The sequence below is a fragment of the Falco cherrug genome, chromosome 8 (assembly GCF_023634085.1).
Source record: "Falco cherrug isolate bFalChe1 chromosome 8, bFalChe1.pri, whole genome shotgun sequence".
NCBI classification, from domain to species: Eukaryota; Metazoa; Chordata; class Aves; order Falconiformes; family Falconidae; genus Falco; species Falco cherrug.
The window spans coordinates 3,581,833-3,596,039 of NC_073704.1; positions in this window are offsets into that span (position 1 = coordinate 3,581,833).

Genomic DNA, 14,207 nt, shown 5'->3' on the forward strand with positions numbered 1-14,207 from the left:
CTGTTCTAGTTCAGAATGTATTTTATACTGATATTGCCTAAAAAGGCGTCCAAGTTGTCTGATAGAACACAGGTAGCAGATTTCAGAACATCAGAATAACTCTTGATAATCAGGCTTCTAGTCTGCTTCCTATGCTAGAAGCTACTCCTGGGGAGATTCCAACTGGATACAAAAGGAAAATTTTTCCCAGCGAGAACAATCAGCCTTCGGAATAATCTCCCCAGGGAAGCAGTGGATTCCCTGGCATTGGATGCCTTTAAGACTTGGCTGGACAGAGAGGGCTGGGCATCTTGTCTAGACCGTGCTTTTGCCAAGAAAGGTCGAACCAGAAGTTCCTTGAGGTCCCTTCCAACCTGGTATTCTGTGATTCTGTGAAATCTGATGATAAACATGCAACTGCTTGACAGTCTAAATTCAGCCTTGTTGCACACTGGCCACTTAGTCAAAAATCATGTCTACTCAAAAGTCACAAGTAATTGACAATTCCTTTTTTTTAAAAGAGATGATCATGAATTGCATTAATAAGCCACGTGAAGTATTGTGAAGAGTGAGGAAACAAAGTTCTTCAAATAAGCTAAGATGTTAATGCCCGGTAACATCTGACAAGGAAATCGGCAGTGTGTTAGAAATAAACTGAGTTTTGTTCTTAAATGGGTGAAATAGCAAGTGTATCAAAGGCTGCTTTTTTCCCAGGAGTTTTGTCATCCTTAAAGGACAGCATCAGCTCATTTTGCTCTAAGAGGGTCATGTGTTTTCAAATTATGATTGATTATGTAGGAAGTTAAGAAGGGTTGTGTCCCAGAGGTTTTTGTTTTGTTTTTTTCCCCCTCAGATTATAATCCATTATAAGATTGTTATCTTAATAAATATTCCTCACTTAGAGCATCATCAGTTTAGGGAACAAAAAACAGACTTTACCTTTTTTAAAAATCATACTCTTTATAGGATGAATGACTGAAGGTGATATCTGTCTTTCATCCAGTTTACTCTGCTTGGTGCCTGTAAATCTTATCCAGTTATGACTGTAAATCAAATTCTCCATGTAAATCTGAATTTTTTCCTAGTATCTGTAGTGCAAATGCTTTACCACCCTAAACTGAATTTTCTCTTCATTTTTTTAGGCTCAGTTTTTGTTTCTCTACTGCAGACATCCCTAGATTTTATTGATACTGCTTCAGTTTCTGATTTCTTTTTTCCCCTCTTAGTTAATTTTATTTATGTTCCTAATAACTAACTTGGTTTGCTGTAAACAACTGTAGTTGGTGATATTCAGGTTGGAGGTGGCTTGGAAAATAAGGCATTAGAGCAATTACAGGGTTATAACTTTGCATGAAGATTTTGATACTATATAAACAAAGCCATATTTAAGCAAAACTGTCTCCTGCTCCATCATGGGATTAAAGATCACGCTGTGTTCAGTAGCTGTCGTACCTTCTGAACCATTTACTGTTTGAGGGTAGCTGAGAAGAAAGATGCTCAGAATCAACTTGCTGTCACCGAGCTTTCTGTTTTCTGGTACCATAACGGAAGCTTCTGGGACCTAACAGGTTTTGTCTACACATCTAAAAACTGGCAAAGGTGCTTGATAAAGCAAAGGAGAATTGAAAAGCCACGTTCCTTTCTTTATAATATGATGGGAAAGTAAGCATGAGAAAGTAACCCTGCTTAAGATCTCACTGATTTGAGTTTTGCCCAGTGCAAGGATAGCAGAATTGTCATCTCTGTGCTCAGGTGCATTTCTGTTTGTGTCTTACATTTGATGTTTATAATTTTTATTATTCCTTGATGTTAAGAAGCCTTATGGGAGTGAGTAACTGAGGAAGATTTCTAATGAGCAAGGAAAAGAAGCATCAAGTTTCAGATAAAGACTGCAGAATGTGTGTTAACAAACCAAATTCCTCCTTTGTCATGAGCTTCTCCTGCATCCTAAGTTTGGGGAAAAAGTCTTGGTTTTGAGGATTACTGGTTTCACCTTAGTTCTTAATCTGCAATGACTGAAACTTGGGGTAGAACAGTCAAATTTCTGTGGCATGTAAGAAACTCAAAGTTGAGAAAACAATCATAATACTTCCAGAAAACTCAGTATATCCATGAGCCATTCACTTAATACTAGGAAGATTCATTTTGGACCAGTAGTGAGAAGGAGAGACCAGTTCCCGAAAAGTTCTTACTGACAGACGTTTTCCTTCTTTATTCTACTGTGAAGAAAAAAATCTTTCTATGATGAAGCATTACGTGAATCTGCATAAGCTCTTTTTCCAACACTATTCTAAGGTGGTTCACTAGAAAGTTGTCATGAGTACGAGTCTAGGCTTGAATTTTCAAGAGCAGTCCATGCTGCTGAATTTGAGCTCGGTGCAAGGGTTTTCATTAATAAGGATGCAGCCTTGGTGAGCATGGGCACTGTGGGATAAATGCTGAGGCATTGATATTTTCCTTAGTGATCACAGATCCTTGGTAGAACAGGAAATGTGCTGCTTAAAATAAAGGGGGGGGGGGGGGGGGGGGGGGCGGGGCGGGGGTAAGGAAATGCCAACAGCCTTGTCTGGCAGCTCTTTGTAACATTCTTTACCACAGCATGATTTATTTGTGCTAAACTAAAGAATATGTAATTTTACTGGGTTGTAAAAATGAAATATGCAGCTCTGATCTGTTACCTGGTTATAGACTTCCTTATATTAAAATACTTGATACTCTTTCTTTTTTAAAGTATTTCACATACAAAACCAATAATGGTATTATAACCATTGCATAAAGAAAATTAACTCAAGATTAATAGAGAAATCCAAAGGAAAACTGAATAACATAGGTGTATAAAAAAATAATTGTATATTGATTTTATTTTTTTTTGCCTCTGATTTAAATATACCATTTTGCCACTGTAAAGCTTCAGCAGAGCTACGTGTGTGTTTAGTTTCGTTATTTGTAAGAAATAATTTTACAATGAATGTTGAGGATGTAGATAGGATTAAGAAAATTAAAAAAAAAAAATTCAGCTCAGGATTTTATTCTAAGACTGTGATTTTCATAAACCTAACATATAAGGAATGGTGGGGGAGGGACACCTAACAAAGAACTAGTAATCTACCACTATTTTAAACTTATGGAGAGAAGCAAAAACATCCTCAAACTGTTCTTAGTGGCACTTCCAACTTAGACTGAGGTTGTGCTGAAATTTTCTCTGTGCCACTAGATGAGGGTTGTTTGAGAGCTGCCTGGCTGTTCACATCTGCCACAATGGTTTCAGTAGTTACAACCTGGTGAGCAAAGCCGTTAGAGATGTTACGCACGGAATAAGAAGAGGCTTGCTCTCATCTCAGCATTGGTTCAGCCAGGCTAAAAGAATGGAAAATATTGCAAGTTGACAGTTGTGCATGTAATAAAAATGATTTTCAAGTAAGAAATTTCTAACTTCAGAGAGAAAAGTACCTGGGGAGTTAGGTATGTCTCCTGAAATCGCATATAGTCTGCATCTTTCCTACCCTGGTTGGGTTTTTTTTCATGTAGAAACAGACTACACAATAGCAAAGAACATGTATTTCTGTGACAGTCTTAAAAGATTATAATGTACTTGTAAAGAGATTATACATTTAGAAGGTTTTTGCTGTTACGAACAGGCTCGAGTCACAGAGAGGACTGAAATCAATACTGAGGGCTGAGTCTCTGCTCTCTAATGTTAATTTTGTATCGGTGTGAGAATATTGATCTGGCAGAGTTGGAAGGCTATGTCACTGTAGCAGTGGAGAAGTAGGTGTAATCTTTTAACTTTGGTTCTGAATTTTATTTGGTCAAATCTAGAGTGTAAAATTTGGTCTTGAATAGATACTCATGTGCCTGCTCAGTCTGATACTTTCTATATGTATGAACCAGTGAAAAAGAGATGTCATCTCTGAAAGATCTGTGGATCTTCTCCCCAAAGTGGCCACAAAATGTATTGTCCTTTTCAGTGAGCTTGGATCAATCAGGCAGCCCTCTCATTGAAAAGCAGCTGCTTTGTGCCTCTTCCCGGCTCGTGTGGTGATGCCATGGCCGCTTCTCTTCTAGGCAGAAGTCCTGTTGAATTTCCAGACATTTATCAAGTAGGTCGACAGAGATAGACAGTCTGTTGTGTTTTTAAAATGTAATTGTTTACGTTTAAACAAAAACTAGTGGTTTGGTGGTCCATTTCTTGTATTACCTTCTTTTAAAAACACCCCTTGTAATTATAAGGTGCCTGTAAAGTTCCTATGTGACTCCAGTTTTACAAAAATGCTTTCATCGCACAACCCAGAAACTAGCTTTTTATTATATGTTTAGAAAACACGTATACAGAACCAGATGTGGCTGTCCTTGTTAGTCAACTGAGACAAAGTCATAGCTAAAGAATGCTTATAAAATTGGGTTTTTTCTGTGTTTGGGTGAAGGGGGAGGTTCTGGTAACACTTTAATCAGTTGCACAGAATCAGCTTAATTTTCTTCAGCTTCATTTTCCTTTTGCTTAGTCTTCACTTCTCTGAATATCCTAGCAGGTATTTCATATTTACTGTCCAACCAAACAACTGGATTTATTCAAATCTTTCTACAGAGCAGACATAAAATGGAATTATTTTCATCCTTCAGCAGTTCCAGTCTTTCAATAGTGTCATAGCAATAGAAATGGGGCACTTGCACTTTACTATTCAGTAAAGGCTAACTAAGTGTGTTTGAAGTACTCTAAGGTTGAGTGACCTTCAATGACTTGTGAGTATAGATTATCCAACATCATAGCTGAACTAACAGACCATGAACAGTGTCCGATTCCTTTCAGGCTAAATAGTGCAGATAATCATAATTATTCTGGGTGCCAGGGTCAAAAGAACTGCTCATCACTTTTCTGGCTTGCTGAAGGATCTTTTAAAGTACTAAATGATACATCATCCCTGTCAGTGTGTTATAAAGGAATTAAGTGAAGCAAGTTCTAGAAGAGATTTTTGACAGCATATATCTGATATGTCTTCGTCCTTTCATTCATATCTCCTCCATTTTTTTTAATGCAGATTACAAGTCTGTCACTCATACGCTTTATTTTGTAGTTGAGCTAGTTTTCATCTCTAGTGGAATTTTGTCCATTAATCTAAACAGACAGTTTAAGAAGTGGTTAATTAATGCCTGAGGTCTGTGCACTGTAGGTGAACAACACTGTTCATTTTCCAATTCATCGGAAAAATGGGTACAACATGCTAATTATATTTTTACACCGGATTCTAGTTTCTAAAAGTATTACTAAGCAGCTTGTGTCAGGAGACTACCTTACCTACAGCCTGCTTTGCTTGCAATTTCATACTAGCTTACCGTAGCAAGAGGAATTGATATAATTTGTGATAACGCATTGGGCAGACATTTTCTGGTGAATAGAATTAATCAGTGTGCCAGGAAAACAATACCTCCTAAGCTCTTATTTGTTATTTCTAATGTCTCATTAGTATGTTAATGAGATGCTTCAAAAGAATGTATATATAGTTTTATATACATAGGCATATATAACTATATTTACACAGAAGACTGTCAGACCCCATGTAAATATATGAAGGAGCTGATGTTTTTAAGACCTTCCTAAGGTTCATACAGAAAGCTTAGAATGGATTCCGTAATTAAATGTACTACAGCACTGGTTTGGAAGAAGAGGGATGGCTATAAAATAAAGAAGGAAAAATGAAGTCTAGAGCAGCAGTAAAACATTACGCTCCTGCCAAATGAAAATCTGAAAGTACGGGTGAAATCACAAAGTGGCTGGCCAATTCCTTTCACGTGCATTCTCTGCCTCCTGAGTTGTGGCATGGGTACGATGGGATAAAGGTATGTGAAATGGAGCAAAAACCTCTCTGGCAAACCAAAACCAAACACTCAAATCTACGTTTAGGTCCATGTGTATGTACTTAAATTTGTAGAACTAAGGACATTAAATCTGTAGGAACTAAAAGCATAGAAGTAATAATCATGAGCCTAAAGGCAGAGGTATAGTGGACGATAACAGCTATGTGTACAGAAGGAATCATTAGGTACTTTGTGCATCTGGACAAGGCATGACACAATCCTTGATAAAGTGACCGTGAAAGATTATGGTTCTTCTGAATTAATAAAATATGTCATGTTATGTTTACAGCTCTATTTTTAAGAAAATAACATGCCACCAATTGCTCTGATAGCATGAAGTGTACCCTGTATAAACCGTGAACTCTATTTGAAAATAAAGTTTATAATTAAAATTGGCATTGGTGGGCCTCCAGCTGGTGAACGCTGCTTTGCTGACGTGTGACTCCTGACACCCACAGTATGGTAGCTCATTGTCAGACTTTCTGCCAGGTCCTCGCTATTCCAACACCTCAGATGTTGCAGTCTCCGCAAAATGGTACCCGACAGCAGGAGGCTTGCAAAGGCTTCATTTCACTGTTTGTGTAGAAAAGGCCTTTCCTCACTCTGAGAGTAATCTTTTTATTTTATTAAGCAATGATCTTGACTTTTGTGTTCTCTGCAGATGTTAACTAGTCTCCTGCAGCAATATTGGTAGATATTTTTCTAGAAGGGCTTGCTCATCACCGCAGGGAGAGGTGCTTGGGCACTGCAGCATAATGAGTGCGGCATTAGAGTTGTCAATAGACAACACTAATAGCAATGACAGTGGGTCAGGTTCTCTTGTATGATCTGGCTTGTCATAAAGACCAGGCTATTTTGGCCTGATAAGTGTTGGATACACGCAAGGAAATGCTGTAAGCAAGAGAGAATTTGGTTCTGCATGTGTGTTTGGCTGCTAGTGGACAGACAAAAAGCTAAAAATGAGAGCCTAAAAAAGAGACCAAGCTTCCCAAGCAATATGAAATTTCATTTTGCCCAGTCTTAAATGGAAGAAAACCAATTTTTAAGTGATGTGACTTAATATTATGCTGTAACTTCAGCTTTACTCCAGCAAGATTTCAGAACAAATTTTAAGGGTTCTATTTCTAATATTCTTAATAACCTAGCATTAAGCTTATTTGTTCGGTGTGTGACACTGATACAGCCCCTCCCTAGTCCCTATTAAACTGGCATGAAGTAAGAGTTCATGCATCACCGTTCTCACAGTGTTGTTATTGATCAGCTCTGAACACAAAGGGTCATCTTGCTCTTTACAAAATATCTTTATGCTAAATTTTTCTAGCTTATATCGACAAACATTAAGTAAAAATATGAAATAGCAAGCTTTGGTTAATTATAATGTTGCTGTTTAAATAGTATGTCTGCACCCTTGGTGAACTTTTCTGGTTATGGAGTTTTTCACCTTCATGAAACTGTCCTTGAAGCAGGTAACAATAAAATTACCCCCTAACACACACTGTAATATTAAGTGACAGTATAAGTCTCACCAGAAGGAGTGGGGGGAAAAGTTCTAGGAAAGGCCACCTATTGCAAGTTCTTTTATTGCCTGCAGTGGTGCCCTCATACAAATATGGAGAATGAACTAATTAACCAGCTTGAAGGCTCACCGCACAAATAAATCTGTGTGATTAGCTGGGTTCTTAGAGTTAGAAAGAACGACAAGAGCTATTTTATAGGCTAATATATTTTAAGTAACTTATTTGTGTAAAGTAAGCACACAGCAGTAATCAATTCTGGCACATTAACTGTTTCAAAGTATTGTCTTATGATGTTGGGGAGAGGAAGGAAAATTGGTGAACTTCAGTTTTGAGGGATCAGAAATTTTTGATGGAAAGAAACATCTCCACTAGCTGCAGGCAGCACACATACCTGAACACAGTCGGATGCCTGGGTACCCGGGCTCATTGGGTGGGCTTTGCTGTGCCTGCTTAACTGACAGCTTGCAAATACACAAGGGGCTTAGCGACAGATAACGTCATCTTTGCTGAAGCAATTAGAAGAGGTAAGACGATGAAATGAAAAGCAGTGCTATGCAAACCGTTTCTTATTTACGTCTTGTTGAGTCAGATTAGAATTTCTTATGAAGACATAAGAGGGAAGGTAGGAATTTGAGACTAGAGGCAAGAGTCTTAAACGCCTTCCTGTTGAAGAGCCAAGGGAAAAAAAATCAATCACAATCTCCTAAGTGTTTCCCCTCCCTATACAAATGACCGCTTTGGCCCATGCTCTATATTGTAGAGTGAAATCATGGGACTAAAGCAAAGGATGTCAAGCAGAAATGAGTAGACCACCACCAGTGCAGAAAGGAGAGGTACGAAGGCCTGAAGGGAGGATAAGCTTGTCTTTTGGAACATTTTGTGCGGTTATTATTTATTCCTGCCAGTCGTGGCTCCTGATGCTTTAAGGATGTTGAAGAGATTCCTCAGGTTCTGCGGACAATCCTGCAGCCTGGCACAGTAGGAAAGGTTCGCTTTTTCAGCCAGCATCAGGAGCAATTGAGATTCACTGTTTAGATATACGGGTGAACACGTTTAGATAAATTGAGTCAGATCAGTGTGATACCTTCCTTGGTCTTCACTTCTGGTAGGCAGCACCTTCATCATCAAAATAACTAGTGTTTTCTGCAGAAAATAACTTGTTTTAAACAAATTCTGTTGAAGTTCAGAATCTTTTTGGAGAAGCCCTTTGCTGGAGAAAAGAGTATTTCTTCAAAACAAACCTTTAATTTTTTCTCCTTTCCTCAGCCAGAAAAAAAGTCTGAAATTAATAATTTCGTTCCCTTCCCTCCTTCAAATTGTATTACAGTCAGAATACATTGAAAAAAGTGAAGCATTTACCAGAACAAAGAAAAGCAAACCAGTATGCATGTCTCTTTATTTAAAAAAAAAATAAATAAATTACAAAATTTCTTGCTCTGCTCCTACTTCTCTGGGACATTTAATCTTAATAGTATTGACATAAGCTTTTTATATTTGAAATGAAAATCAGTGACCCCATTAGAATCAAAAATGCTGTATTCATTAGAAGTTTCATGTGTCAAATAAAAACGAAGCTTTCTCTCTGGACTGTTGTTTGTTTTCCATAACTATAAACAATGAATGGCATAAGGCCCTTTGTCTTTTGTTGATTTTTTGGAAAACTTACCCTGGTGACTATAATCATTAATTAGACTCCAATAAAAGGTACTTAAATTGTTTTAAAAAAGAAGTTGCACTTTGTTGACTTTAATTAAGCTTACATAAGCTTGTACACATGGGGACTTTCAAGAGAAAAGTGAATTTGCTAACCTGGCAATTTTTCTTCAAATTCACATAGCGCTAATCAAAATGACATTGATTTGCTCAGATTAGCAGCTGACACCTGAAACTTCCTTACTCAAGCTACCTGGGAGAATGAAGCTTTCTTGATGTAAAGCTAGCAACTGGTTTTTCATAGCCAAGGATCTGCATTACAGCAATATAAGTTCCTTTCCAAACCAGGCAAACTTTCAACTACTAGTCTGGCCTGCAGCAGTAATGCTTATTTTCCAAAACCCGATGCGGGGTAGAGTAATGACTGCTGGACCATTACACGTTTCAAATCAGTCCTGTTTCTTTAATCTGTCTTGCACTGTTTTAATTTCAGCTTCTTTCTCTATATTCCAAGTACCGTTATGTGCTTGAAAAGAGTGCAGCTGCAGTATAACTGGATTTCATTGTTTCCTGATATACAGAAAAGCAGGGAACAGAAATCTAGAAGTTTAAACCTGCCTGCAGAAAAGAAAATTCTGTGAAAGAGATTCCAACCTAAAGACCCTATGCTGCATCTCTTCTGTGTTATGCCAAACAACTGATTTTTAAATTAGTCCTCTGTAGAGGACTTTAGCTACTAAAATAGCCACTTGTAGTCACATGCAGCAGCAAGGTGTTTGTAACAGAGGCTGAACTAGAAGAAATGGAAGTATAAAACCGGCTAAAGAAGCCTTCTTGTCCTCTTGCTAACCACATCAGAAAACCTCCCATAGGTACATCTCTGAGGTATGTATTCCATACCCAGTATGCAGAAATATTCCCTTTGGTTGCTACTTTGTAAACTGAGAGCACTGAAAGATGTGGGAAGATGACATCTTAGCAAGGTACAAAGCTAATTCGCTGGCATTGCTTGGTTTGCATCAAGAGAAATGGCTTGGTAGCAGCAGAAGGCATAAATAATGCAGGTAAGAAACTGGCATCACTTGAGCTCAATGAGACTCAAAGAGCTGGTGAAGTATTCTTGAAACTTATGAGCTTTCTGTAAGCCCATAACCTTGCAAAACACTTGAACCTTTTGAATAACATTTCAAGTAAAACTTGCTCTTGCACAAAAAACCAAAGGTGCTGCAAACTGATTCTTGTTTCAGCTGAAAGGGCTTTATCTTGTTCAGTTGCTGGCATGGCACGGCATTAGAAGCAATCTTCTCTTGGCATCTAATCAGCATATAATTCCAGTTGTCTGTCTGCTCTTCTGCTTGGCTTTGTGTGACAGTGTTTTCTGCTAGGAAGTTTGGGCTATTGGAATAGAGCAAGGAGCTTCTGCAGGACAAATCCATGGCAATTGCAGGGGTTTACACTGAGTAAGTTCAAAACCTGCCATGTGCCTTGTTTAATTAAATGAGGAACTTGCAGGAAACACATGGCTAGTGCCCCCAGAGGTGCCTTTTCAATTTCCCAATCAAAGCTGATGAAATTAGAATTGGCTATCAAATCCTTCTAGCAAACTTGCATCATTCTTTGCTAATTTCCTTCTAGTGGCCTCTTGAGAGATGCAGATAGTCTCGATGCTGCATATTAAACTTTAATTACTGATTTCTGTTATGAGGGTGAGATAACGCTTGGACACAGATAGCTGCATCATAAACTGCAAGCTCCTCATGCTGAAAACCACCCAGAAAATAAATGAAAAATGAGTCAGCAGCCTATCACCAATCTCTGTCAGTGCATGCCACACCTTCAGCTCCACAGTAGGATGCCAGCTGGTCTTCTATTAACAGTAAATTGTAGATTTTTATTTATTTATAAGTGTCATTAATCTGGTAGGTTGAATGCAGTTTGCTTTCCAAACCCGAGCATACGGGGCTTAGCATCATCCAGGCAAACACAATGGGTAGTTTGCAAAAAATATTACAATGTATGATCCACAACAGCAGTGCTGTTACATGGGGTTTGAAGCATTGTACTTATTATAGTGCATAAAGGAGGAATTCTTAAATCAACATTGCTTGACTTATTTACTTCTCTTAAAGAAAAATCCTGTGATTTCAGGCAACTGCTCATACCACTGCCTGCCTGATGGAAACACTTTTGATTCTGTGCAAAAATTACCACACAGGACTTTAGGATTGTGATTGCTAAATTGAGACTAGAGATTTTACTTGGAACGACCATACATACATACATATACATATATATATATATATATATATATATATAAAAATTCTGCCAGACTGGAACAGGTATAGGTGGACTTACAGGAATGAGGCAGCATGTCTTAACTAGCAGATGAATGTAGGGAGTAAAGACAACATTTATGCCACTGTTTCTACTAGAATTCCATTAGTATTCCAACAGGGCACAGACAAGAGATTTGCACTTTTATAGAATTAGGGTGGTACAATATTTTATTTCTATAGTACCTTTTGTTTGCTGTTTGTGTTACCCATCTCCTCTGAATCTAACTGTACTGCTGCCTACTGCGCTGTCGTCCTGCTTTTCTACCAGACCTGCCTGGTCTGTCAGCAGGTTACGTTTGAATACTCTACAGTGTATTTTAGAACTTGAAAAGTGCTCTGAGATAATGAAGCCTTACAGTTCTCAGCATGGAGATTTTTCCATATACCCAATTAGCATCATTTTTCTTCTTGTCGTGCTGCTACGTCACTTTCTCCGCTTATCTAAATAAATGGGACTTCAGAGGAAAATCCTGTCCTTACAGGGAAACTCTGGCAGCCTGGCACTTACTCTGTATTGCAGGGAAATGGAAGGGTATTAACTTTAGATTGCAAGGCTGCTTTGGGCTGGTAAAGGGTCTGTTGGGCTGTAGAAACAATCAGGTATGTTAAAAACGGGTGTTACACCCTGTGCTTGGCTGGCATGGAAAACCAGAAAGGAAGCTGAAGGACCAGTGCTGTGCCAATATGCTTTGGTTTAAGACCTTTACTTATTTTGTTAGTTGTTAGGGCCTGCGTGTTTGCGGGAGTGTTAAAGCAAATGTGTCATTCGAGGAGTTAGGTTAGGGAGTCGTCTGTTTGCTTGGGCGCTTGCAAAGTCAATGCATGAGACCGTGAGACCGACTGGCACAACTTTTCACTAGATAACAGTCCAGTGTGTGTGATAAGTGGTAACAAGCAGATAAAAACAGCTGAAAGAATGATCACCTTTTGTAGTTATTATATTTTTAAAATATCAGCCACTTTGTTCTGATGGTCCAGTCCATGACAAACCAGCATCCTGCTGACCATCTACTTTGAAATTCCTTTGTTCTAACTTTCTATGCCGCCTTCTGTTCAATGGGATGTTAGATTATGGGGAAGGGGGGCCTCTTTTTTCTGGATAAGGCTTGAATCTATTTCTAAATTGCTGATTATTTAGACTGTTTAATAAATTGTGGCATATTTTTTACATCTACATTTTTGGTGCTATGGTTACTGCTTAAATTTAGAAAAAAACAGGTTTAGAACTTTAATTAAAAGTAGATGTGGGTACATAGTTTAAAAAAGACAAACTACTGCTAAAACAAATGTGTATTATATACAGCAAACAAGTAGGATTTCAATTTGCTAAATATGCTATATGTTTGCTTTTAATTGTATGAGCCCAAATATCAGACTTGACTTCATTAAAATGTATTAGTTCACTTACTCAAAGAAACTCTTCTAAGTATCCCCAGTAAATGTTCACTGTAGTGGACTATGAAACTAATTCTCTTCTTAAAGCTAATGCTTTCATCATTCATTGTATACTAAGCCGGCAAAGTGAATTTCAATATATTTCCTCACCTGCCTCTCAATTATTTTTTTTTCTTACTTTTAAGCCAATTCACGTTTACCCAGTTAAAGCATACCAGAAAAGCCTATGGTGGGCTAGTTTTATTTATGTACTGGGACGTAGGAAAGAAGCAGTTCAAAGCAGCCAAATACTTGTGGGGTTGAACAGCAGACTGTTCATAACTGCATCGTAAGACACCATAGAAGCAGGAGCCTGGGCTGTCCTCCGGGTTAGGGGACAGTGACAATCCAGCCGTCGATCCGGGCTGTGGCAGTGAGCCCCAGGCTGCTTCAGGCAGTGCTCCTGCCCAGCGGCTGCCCCTCTCTTCTCTTCGTCTCCTTCTTCCTGCTACTGTGTGAAGACTCACAAAATTAAAACAAAGACCCTGACTAAGGTTTTAAGTTCAGGAACAGACCGAAGCAATACGCCAGGTCTGATGTTCGTGTGTCCTACTGCCAGGCAGGTTCCAGTTTAATCCAGAAAATGGGCTAATGTGCCATTTCCTCCAGTTCTGCTGAATATACTTTTTTTTTTTTCCACTACAACTGATAGCTATCTGGTCAGATTGTTTAGGTATTTTGCTTGAAATTTAGACCTGTTTTAAATCTACACGGGAGTTTAACTCATTCTACTCCACAGTGAAGAATGTACCCATACTTGAAAAGTGTCACCAATAGTACAGATCACTTTTAAAGCAAATGATTTTTTCAAGCCTTTTTAATGGGTCTTCATACCTAGAGATCACGTTGTTATGCTTATGCTAAATGAAAAAGAAAAAGACACAATAATATTACATAAGTCTATTTCATGAATAGATTTATATGTACTTGTTTCACGTATTTAGAAACTTCTGGGGTCTTAAATTATTTCCATTTTGAAATTCTGGGGTCTTGGGCAATTTGTTATTTGTGCATTCTCGTTGTGGTCAAGAGTGAATTTACTGTTTCTTGGCAGGTGTAAGAATAGATTTATTTTGGGTGTTCTTTTTACATGTATCAGAATCCATGAAACTCCTGACTGTTCATTTTGACATTTTCTAGATTTTTCTAACAAAGTGAATGGACACAATTCGCAGTAGTTTGGGGAATAACATGGCATTTTATTCATCTGTATTGGCATTCCACAACTTGTCACATTTTCATAAAATGGGCATCTTAAGCGGAACTTCAGGTGTTACGCATAACCATAATTGTATTTCACTTTGGAGGAAAGCCTACTGGGACTTAAAAACGAGGTGTATCTCACTGATCTCTCTTATTAGTAGCATTTGCCTATTGCAGCCTAACTTGGTGGTCTGTTTATCAGAAGTAGGATTTGGGGCTTGCTTTATCTGTG